Source organism: Berghia stephanieae, chromosome 5 (genome assembly GCF_034508935.2).
Source record: "Berghia stephanieae isolate SIO BIC M18660-M18661 chromosome 5, UCSD_Bste_1.3, whole genome shotgun sequence".
NCBI lineage: Eukaryota > Metazoa > Mollusca > Gastropoda > Nudibranchia > Aeolidiidae > Berghia > Berghia stephanieae.
The window spans coordinates 17178289-17186438 of record NC_088364.1 but is presented as its reverse complement, the minus strand read 5'-3'; positions in this window follow the sequence as shown (position 1 = coordinate 17186438).

Sequence of the window (8150 nt, the reverse complement as noted above, 5' to 3'; positions counted from 1 at the left end):
TTTCTAGAACATTCCCAAATCATTCTTCTCTGGTCGTATCTACCAATTTAGTATATTGTGATAATAAATGTCTACCTAATGCTTTATTTTTTAGGGGTTTTTTTTTTTTCTTGTTTCTAATTAATGCAAGTATCAGGATACAGTAGCATTGCTTTCCTCAAAATAAAAGGAACTGGTATCTTTTAAATTCGAATATTTGCCCCGTGAGGTTCAATTTAAGCGGGACTGTATTTTCACTTTCTACGTAACTTTTGGCATGTTGATTTAATTAGATTTTAGAACTAATAGACACTATTTATTTATTTATTAATTCATTTATTTATTTATTTATTTATTTATTTATTTATTTGATTATTCATTATTTATTTCGTACATTTAGAATTGAGACCTTATGTCCCACCTGGCACAAAGTGGATATGTTAATAGGTAACATTAAGGATTATTATACATTAAAAGTAGTGAGGAGCGTTTTGAAAGTGCTAAGCCCTGAAAATTGTAAATAAATTATGCTTTGCTATTTTGTTTAAAAACTCTTTAGTACAAGAGAATATGTCTGTTATTTCCAGCTTGTGATATCATAAAACGAGATTTCATTCTCCTGTTTAAAAATTCATATATATAGTTGTGATGTTTCTTGTTATTCGGAAATTTAGTTTTCCTTTCTTTTCATTTTTTTTTTTTTTTTGATTGTTTTGAAATTGATAATAACTACTGTTAATGCTGTTTTATAATATTAATATTAACACGTTGTCTGCATCTATTTATTTCAAGATGAATATTATTTATTTGTTGCATTTATCCCGTATCAACAGGTTTTGGGAAGGGAATATTTGATTGACTGAGACAGGTTCTCATGAATCTTTTTCCGTTGGCAGTTGGTTTGGGGGGAGGGAAGGGGGAATTGGTAAGGTCATCTATTCCCGTGATATGATTTCCCTTTAGCTAAGGCTTTCTTTGTCCCGAAATAAGAAGACTTGGTTTTTCTCAGACCCTTACTGAAATTATTTTCCTTAGGGAAGCAGTTAGATATGAATATGAGCATGTACTCCCCCCCCCCCCCCCCCCTCTCCCACCTTATTATTCCTCTGACTGTATGCTAGTAGTTGTTTTCTAACATCTGGGCAACACCCCCTTGCTAGATATCCTCAAGTATGCAAGTTTAACAGACTTTATGGCTGGGTGGGCTTAGAGGTGGATAATTTCTGGGATCTACTTTGTGAATTATTTCCCTTTGTCTCATTTTTTCATGGACGTCTTGGACCTAAAAGCGTTACAGACATTTAGTTCTAAATCTAACTACAGGCCCTTTCGTCCTGTGTAATATTGTCCTTTTTATGCTCCGAAATGGCTTAAAATTAAAAGTGTGGCTAACAACTTTGAACTTTTAAAACTAAATGTGTAGTTAACTAACCTGCTAATAAAGTTAGTTGTTTGATTGTAACTTAAAGTGATCAACTTCTGTGCGCTGCTGACTCCAGACTACACACACCAGTCAAAAGTATAGTTAAAGTTTTGGGAGATGATAGTTTTTTCATTGTAAATCATCTGTTTTATATTGTTAGTAATGTATTCAGTACACAAAGAAGTGTGTTCCTCTTAATGGGATCCAGTGCTGGTATCTGGATGAGACATTAAGGTGATCTCAAACTAAGTACATTGATGGTATGCTTTTGGAATTACATATGTTCCATATCTGAACCAATTCCCCTTTGTCTTACTTTTTTTTTGGGGTGCTTTAATTGTAAATCTAGAATATTTTGACTATTCCAATTTCTTCTTTTTACTGGCGTTGATGTGACCAAAATGTGTCGCAAGAACCATAAAACCCTGAAAAACAAAACAAAACATAAGATGATTTGCTGTTGAATGGGAATTTGATCCAATGTGTTGTGTGGCGACCATGCACAGCTATGAGATTATCTAGCTTGGATGTTGATCATAATAATTTTGATAGTGACAGTAGCTTGGTAGTGCTCAGGTTATATTACTGTACATAGAAAACATTTATTTAAAAAATTAATTTCGTTGTTTTCATGTTGAATAGAATCACTAGATGTGTATACAGACCACCTTAGTCAGTTAATCAATCAAAGATTTAGTTTTTACAGTTCATTATTATTACTATCATTATTATCATTATTATCATTATTATTATTATTATTATTATTATTATTATTATTATTATTATTATATTAACGTCATTATTAATATTATTATTTATTACTACCATTGTATAGTCTGATCCATATCCTGGTGCACACATATAAATGTTATGCAGTACATGTCATTTTTTATGTGACTATTTGATATCTACCACTTAGTTTTTAAAAAATTATTCGACACCAAAACTGTACTATTAATGTACTATACAATTGAATGAGTATGAGTGTGTTGACATGGCGAATGTGGATCATTACTCGGAATTCTATTGATCAGTTTTGAATAATATTACATTAAGCTTAGTTACTTACTTAAGTAAGTAAGTACATGAAGCTGTGGCAAAAGGTCATTTCTTTTTAATTTGGGTTTGATAATTACAAATTACTAACAAAAACAAACAAAAAATCCAAAAGGAACTAAGCAACTGGAACCAAAAGGATACGAGGAGAGCATCCACACTTTGATTTCTCATCTAGTGCCAGACTCTCGCCTTTTTTTTATTCAGTTGTCATTTTTCAATCCAAATAAATTGCTAAAATCTAAATCCTTTTATATTTATTCAAATATCGACTTTTTTATGTGAAAACATTGCGGGAATTACCTTTTGTCATAGTCTCATATAAGTATTATTCATAAATATAATGCTGAAGCAACCAAATGTCGCAAAGTAGTGGATTCTTTTTTTCTATAAATTTGTTGAAACTACCAATTGGTTTACGATTTTGGTGGTGCATTGATTACTGATAAATCAACCTTTATAGAGTAATGCTGTTTATATATTTTGTGCAATATTTATTCATCATCTAACAATCAAGGGTCAAGTCGGCTAAAGTACTGGATGGGGTTCCTGACCTCCCATAGTGGGCAGGGAGGTACATACTGTGTCTTCTATCCCCTATATCTATTTTCCAACATGCTTTTTGTCTTTGTCTTGGAATGAGATTACTTGGTTTTGTCCTGGCCCTAGCCTGAGACCTGGCTGGGAGGAAAACAGTCAAATGCATAGTTATTGTTTTGAGAGATGATATTTTTTTCTCTCTGTTATGTATCATTATATTTGTTATTTTGAATGTATAATGTAAGCATTTGAGTGTATTCCTCTTGTTGGATTTTGTGCTTGTGTCCGGATGAGACTTATAGGTGATCTCAAATTCAGTACATTGGTGGTATGCTCTTGGACTCTACATCTGATCCCTATTTGTTCCCAGTTCCCCTTTGTCTGACTTTCTCTTGGGTGCTTTAATTGTAATTCTAGAACTTTTTACTATCCCATTTTCTTCCTTTTTACTGGTTCTGATATAACCTAAATGTGTTGCAAGCGCCGTAAAACCCTAAAAAACCCTAAAAGCGGGTGGTTGGATGGGAGCATCACCCTTGAATCATATACCTATGATGTTCGCATGGGTGTACGATCTGATAGTGATGTCGTTTCTTCTTCTCTTTACTAGCCTATCCTGCTTCTTTGGTTTGTGATTGTATTTTTGACAGGGGATATTTTTTTTTCTGTAAATCTTCTGCCTGTTTGTTCTTGGTTATTTATAATTTAGCTTATGATATCTTTAGGTTATGATTTTGATTTACATTTGTACTATTTTTGTTAGATTGCTTGTTTTTTTGTTTCAGCTGTCTCTCATATAACCTCAATTGTGTTGAAAGAGACCTAAAGCAACAAACAAACAAAAAAAAAAAAACCCTAAAAAAAAACAAAAACAAATCGGCTAAGGTTACGTTAAAATCAATGTATCCTTGGTCTTCTCCTCTTCCTTCTGGCACATAATCTGCTTATTGGTAAGTCAAACAAATTCCCCTTTGGACAGGGTCCTGATATCTCAGTGGTTAGACCTCTCGACTTACAAACGAAAGACAGATATCATATCCTGTTCAGTCAAGGTTTCTGGGTGGGGTTTCTTAAACCTCCCATAGTGGGCAGGGAGGCACTTACTGTGTCTTCTATCCCCTTAAATCGTTTCCATCATGCTTTCTGTCTTTATCTTGGAATGAGATTACTTGATTTTGTCCAGGCCCTGGCTGGATATCCTAGCTGGGAGGAAAACAGTCAAATGTACAGTTAGAGTTTTGGGAGATGATATTTTTTGTCTTGTAAATCATCTCTCTGTTATGCTTTGTATTGTTTTATTTACATACTATATATGATTTGTAAACATTTGAGTGTATCCCCATGAGTTGGGACCTGTGCTTGTCTGGATGAGACTTTTAGGTGATCTCAAACTAAGTACTTTGATCGTGTGCTCTTTGAATCTACATCTGTTTCCTATTTGAACAAATTCCACTTTGTCTTACCTTTTCTTGGGTGCTTTACTTGTAATTCTAGAATTTTTTTACTATCCCATTTTATTCCTTTTTACTAGTGCTGATATGACCTTGATGTGTTCCAAGAAGCCATAAAACTCTTAAAAACAAAAACAAATCAGTTAAGGTCTTATCTATCTGCAATGAACGGGAAGCTTGATCCATGCGATCTGGCTGAAAATATGATATAGTAGACAAGTGTCTACAGAAAATGAGATAAAATCTTTTATGGCTCTGAAAGACAACTTTCATTCTATGACTTGCAAATCCTGGATAATAAGAGAGTTTCTTGAATTTTGTTTTTCTCTAACAAATTTACTCGTATTTAGATTCACATTTAGATGGTATCTGAATTCAAATTATCTTAGACCAACTGTAGTCAATTTCAGATTTTATTTCCTGTCAGATCTAGATGATTGCACCATATACAATCCTATGCGTATCCATGGTCCTCGCACGGATAAAATATTTAAGATGAGGAATCTGTATAAACTAGGTCAGTGTCAAATTTGTACAATCAAAATAGGGAAATTTGTAAATTCAGATATTTAGATTAGTACCGGGACTGGGTGGGGATCCTGACCTCCCATAGTGGGCAGGGAGGTACACACTGTCTTCTATCCCGTTATATCTGTTTTCCAACATGCTTTCTGTCTTTGTCTTGGAATGAGATTACTTGGTTTTGTCCTGGCACTGGCGGGATCCTAGCTGGGAGGTAAACAGTCAAATGCATAGTTATTGTTTTGGGAGATGATATTTTTTTCCTTGTAAATCATCTCTCTGTTATGTATTATTATTTTTATTTTGAATGTATAATGTAAGCATTTGAGTGTGTTCCTCTTTGTTGGATTTTGTGCTTGTGTCTGGATGAGACTTGTAGGTGATTTCAAACTAAGTACATTGGTGGTATGCTCTTGGAATCTACATCTGATCCCTATTTGTTCTCAGTTCCCCTTTGTCTTACTTTTTCTTGGGTGCTTTAATTGTAATTCTAGAACTTTTTACTATACCATTTTCTTCCCTTTTTACTGGCGCTGATATAACCTAAATGTGTTGCAAGCGCCGTAAAACCCTTAAAAACAAGCAAACAATTAGTACCGGGAACCAGTGAAAACAAGGAGTAAGAGGATGATGAATGCTTTGAATCAGATGAGGGTTGGGGAGTTTTGTTCCTGAATCAGTGGATGAAACCACACTTTGTTTATTAATGTAAAGATGGCTGACAATAATGCAACCTTAGAGAAATGACTTATTAAAAAAAAATGTTTGTTTTGTATTTTTCTTTCATCTTCTAATTTTTCAGTTTTTATTTTCATAGAAAAAACACAGATAATATGTTTATTACCCATGGCAGATTTACTTTCACATTTGCCTCATTTGATATAACATGCAATGTATGGGGATGGGACTGATTTGCAAGCTTTGAATTTCTACCTCTGTATTGTTGACTTGTTTCATGGTTACTATGACTGTTTCTGGTGCTTTCCTTACCAGTTTTGGTGGGGCGGAAGATGTTGACTTGATCACTAAGCATTATTTCATTTCCATGTTTGGTGTATAAAAAATGATTGGCGCAAAATGTAATGAGATTTTTTTTTATTTAAAAAAATATATAGTATGTATCGAAAATCTGTTCATAATGTTCAATTAGTTCGGATTTGAAGTATTGAATATGTTTGGAATGGCTGTGATTAACTTTAAATTCAAAGTGGAAATTTGATCTATTAAGTTCTTTACTTCCAGTAACATTTATGTTGTCTTGATGATTATTAAGTTCTGAGACAGTAAGTCCAAATTTGCTTAGATTAATAAATTTATTTTTAATAGCTATCTGGGTGGGGTTCCTGACCTCCCATAGTGGGCAGGGAGGTACATACTGTGTCTTCTATCCTGTTATATCTGTTTTCCAACATGCTTTCTGTCTTTGTCTTGGAATGAGATTACTTGGTTTTGTCCTGGCCCTGGCTTGGAGGGAATCAGTCAAATGCATAGTTATTGTTTTGGGAGATGATATTTTTTTCTTTGTAAATCATCTCTCTGTTATGTATTATTATATTTGTTATTTTGAATGTATAATGTTTGAGTGTATTCCTCTATGTTGAGACTTGTGCTTTTAATCCGAATTAGACTTATAGGTGAACTCAAACTAAGTACACTGATGATATGCTCTTGGAATCTACATCTGATCCCAGTTCTCATTTGTCTTACTTTCTCTCGGGTGCTTTAATTGTAATTCTAGAACTTTGTACTATCCCATTTTCTTCCTTTTTACGGCGCTGATATAACCTAAATGTGTTGCAAGCGCCGAAAAACCCTTAAAAACAATTGAATAATAAATTTAAAATTTACCGTCAACAGGGCTCAAACATTGATTCCTTAGCGTTTCAGTGTCAGTACAATGCCTTATGCTGGGTGGGGTTCCGACCTCCCATAGTGGGCAGGGAGGTACTTACTGTGTCTTCTATCCCCCTGTACCTGCTTTTCAATTGTTTCCTGTCATTGTCTTGGAATGAGATTACTTGGTTTTGTCCTGATCCTCGCCGGAGTTCCTTAGCTGGGAGGGATATAGTCGAATGTATAGTTATAGTTTTGGGAGATGATATTTTTTTCCTTGTAAATCATCTCTCTGTTATGCATTGTATTATGTTTAGTTTACATATTATATTATAGGATTGGTAAACATTTGAGTGTATTCCTCTTCGTTGGGACCTGTGCTTGTGTCTGGATGAGATTTTTAGGTGATCTCAAACTAAGTACTTTGACAGTGTGCTCTTGGAATCTACACCTGTTCCCTATTTGAACCAATTCCCCTTTGTCTTACCTTTTCTTTTGTGCTTTAATTGTAATTCTAGAACTTTTTACTATACCATTTTCTTCCTTTTTACTGGCGCTGACATGACCATAATGTGTTGCAAGCGCCGTAAAACCCTTAAAAACAAAAACAAACAATGCCTTATCCTCTCAGCCCTTTCAAACTTTGAAACGATGATGAATTTCAATCTTTATTAATGTTAAATCAAAACCTCAGAGCATAATTTAACGAAATGTCTGATCCTTATTAGGTTAAATGTAAGGATCCATGTGGAGACACTGGGCGGGGTCCTTTAACCTCCCGCAGTTGGCAGGAGAGCACGCTGTGTCTTCTATCTCCTTATATCTGTTTTTCGAGTTGCTTTCTGTCTTTGTCTTAGAATGGGATTACTTAGTTTTGTCCCAGCCCTGGCTGGAGTCCTTGACTGGGAGGGAAACAGTTGAATGTATATTTATAGTTTAGGGAGATAATATTTTTTTCATTGTAAATCATCTCTCTGTTGTGTATTCTGTAAACATTTGAGTGTGTTACTCTTAGTGGAATCCTGTGCTGGTGTCTGGATGAGACTAACTCACTCAATCCTAGAGATTTTTTTCTACTTTTCAAAATTGGAAAAAATGTATTAAAAATGAGCATAGTTTTGGGAGATGATATTTTTTGTCTTGTAAATCATCTCTGTTATGTACTATTATTTTGTTATTCCTCTTTGTGGGATCGTGTGCTTGTGTCTGAGTGAGACTTTTAGGTGATCTCAAACTAAGTACACTGATAGTGTGCTCTTGGAATCTACATCTGTTCTCTATTTGAACCATTTTCCCTGTCTTTTTCCTCAAGTCCTTTTAATTGTACATCTTGAATATTTTTACTA